This window comes from Lolium rigidum, unplaced genomic scaffold (genome assembly GCF_022539505.1).
Source record: "Lolium rigidum isolate FL_2022 unplaced genomic scaffold, APGP_CSIRO_Lrig_0.1 contig_59689_1, whole genome shotgun sequence".
Classification (NCBI taxonomy): Eukaryota; Viridiplantae; Streptophyta; class Magnoliopsida; order Poales; family Poaceae; genus Lolium; species Lolium rigidum.
Genome location: NW_025901083.1, coordinates 66,040 through 68,583, shown reverse-complemented (window position 1 = coordinate 68,583; position 2,544 = coordinate 66,040). Strand labels below are relative to the sequence as shown.

Sequence of the window (2,544 nt, the reverse complement as noted above, 5' to 3'; positions counted from 1 at the left end):
TTGCTGACATGAAGTCAGCCAAGATATTTCTCAGGTGTTGCTGTACTGCCTCACCAGAGCATCCAGGCTAACAAACTATCAAGTGCATCATTTAGCATGCAACTTGTGTTGAATAACTGATGTCAACTCCAAGCATAGAAAGAGCTATTTTATTAAGTAAACAACTGATATGTGTTTATGTGTTGAAGTAACTGATATGTCCTTACGTGTTATTTAAATTTCATTATTGTGCATGTTAAACTACAGATGAACAGACCACCTGGGCAAGAATATCATCCAGATATACTCTCTGCAGCGTACATCTCTTGAGTGAGGGTACGCATGTGTCTAAGAACTTGATATGCAAGATATGCCATATTCAAGAGTGCACTAACAATCGGCAACATCTCTGAGCTCTCATTATCTGGACCAAACCTTCAATAGTGTGCTGAAATAATAACAAAAAAAAATCAGAGCGTGGCTGGCTGCTAAGTACAGAACGATCGCGGAGATCCTAGATTGAACTGAAGTACACCCCTTTTTATTATCCAAATCATCTTCCTCTTACCTGTACCAAGTCTCCTGAGGCCGGACCATCTCTCATGTCGTCGCTTTTCCGAGTCACCCAAGACACTGCATTTCAGACACGATGGCATAAAGTGAGGGCGGGAAGGCTGCGTGAGATCAGAGTTTTAATAATAAAGATTTAATTATGAAGCATTAAATGTAGTTAGCCTAAAACAGAAGAAATAATAAACCTAGGAAATTTGTAGCTAATGTTACATAAAATCAATAACAGTGATCAAGTGAATGAACAACCAAAATGATTTTGACACAATCGTCCATAAGTAAATGGATATACTGATAATGCGGGTGTGCTGCATGAGATCAGAATTTTAATATTAAATGATTTTGACACCCCTTTTTCTTATCCAAATCATCTTCCTCTTACCTGTGCCAAGTCTCCTGAGGCCGGACCATCTCTCATGTCGCCGCTTTTCCGAGTCACCCAAGACACTGCATTTCAGACACGATGGCATAAAGCGAGGGCGGGAAGGCTGTTCGGTGGGTTTATTTGAGCCATATATATGTTTAATCTTGTACATTTCTAAGAATCACAACCAAATTTATAAAATAACAATTATGAGGGACCTCACTGAAGATGAAAAATTAGTACGCATAATAGACAATTCAGTGGAACTCGAAAAGGAGACCCATAAGGTTAGTTGAACATAGGCAGAAAGGGGTAACAATTGTAATGATGAAGCAGAAAAGAAGACGCTCGCTATGATTTGTGTCAATTGAAAAGATCTATGACGATGCGGTGAGGATTAGCAAGTGACTAATTGAGGGGAAAGGGCACTGCGCTACAGCTGGTGTTGTCTTATTTTCTCTACGCGCGCTAATACAGATCGAGGAAATCTTCGATTCGATTGGATCCAGAATAGCTAAGGGAGGAAACCGTACCAAGTCAAACTCAGAAGATGCGGCGCCGGTGGCCTCTCGGTCGAGGTATAGGTAGATCCGCTCGAATTTCCCCCGGTAGGTCAAGGGCTCGCCATAGGACACAGGGAAAGATCCTGCTATGGACAATATACAAAAGAAATACATTGTTTCTTGGAATAGAGTTACGAACAAAGAGGTAAAAGGAGAAATTGCAAAATAATCACATTTAGGATATTGTTTTCCACACCTGTCTACCTTTGGTCATCAGGAAGAATGACCTTGACCTCCTCGCGTATTTGTACCTAGCCTCAGCTCGTGCATCTGGACAAAGCAGAGAACGCACAAATAATTAGAAGCAAATCATTGGAGGTGATCCTGCCATAAAAAAAACTCTTTGATCAAGAGAACGGGATTGGAACTGGGCAATGGCCAGAGAATACCACACACATACATGCTGCTAGATCGATTAGAGACTTCGCTTTGCTGCTGCTCTGGCGTTGTTACTGCACATCTGAGTTAGTCCTACAGGGGATGGAGGGGAGGCGGGGACAGAGAGAGGGACATACCTGCTCTATGATTTCTTGACGATGTTTAGACCGAGGAGGTAGGATCTCATCTTCTTCACGGGGATGTGCTCCTCCACCCTCTCTTCTTCCCCTCCCCGAAGTATCCAGGGTTTGTATTGTTTCTCTTGATCTGACGGTGCTGCTATACGCCCGGATCCAAAGAGAACACCTGCAGAATGGCACATCATATAGAGTAGGGGATGTGGTTGTGAGAGATGGACGCATAAGATCCGATATCCCTGGACATGTCCTCTCTCCGGCAGCTAGGAAGCAGCCGGCAACGGAGGGCACCGATGGTGCTGACGGGCTGCTTGCGCGGGGAGGACCTACCGTGGAGCCACCTGAGAGTACGGCACCGACTGGTGACTGGTTCTATCTTGCGGTAGCGGGTGGCGGCGCGATAAGGGAAAAAGGGGTGAGGGGCGACGGCCTACAAGAGAGAGGAAAGCGGGCGGCGGTGGCGCAGCCGTGAACCCTAGATGGTGTCGGTGTGGAAAGGACGGAAAGAACCGGATTGAGCTAGACAAAAAAAAACGGCGTTGTTTACGGCTGA

General features: G+C 44.9%; 2 long non-coding RNA genes across 2 annotated transcripts; both read right to left on the bottom strand.

Moving 5' to 3' along the window:
• Positions 1-313: 313 nt before the first annotated feature.
• LOC124681915 lies at positions 314-993 on the bottom strand. The gene is made up of 3 exons (XR_006996078.1): positions 932-993; positions 548-612; positions 314-427 (listed from the first exon to the last, which is right to left on the bottom strand). It is a non-coding gene; the product is annotated as an uncharacterized LOC124681915 (long non-coding RNA).
• Positions 994-1,527: 534 nt separating this feature from the next.
• On the bottom strand, positions 1,528-2,074 carry LOC124681914. Its single transcript, XR_006996077.1, has 4 exons — positions 1,992-2,074; positions 1,877-1,916; positions 1,673-1,746; positions 1,528-1,559 (listed from the first exon to the last, which is right to left on the bottom strand). It is a non-coding gene; the product is annotated as an uncharacterized LOC124681914 (long non-coding RNA).
• Between the last annotated feature and the right edge of the window lie 470 nt (positions 2,075-2,544).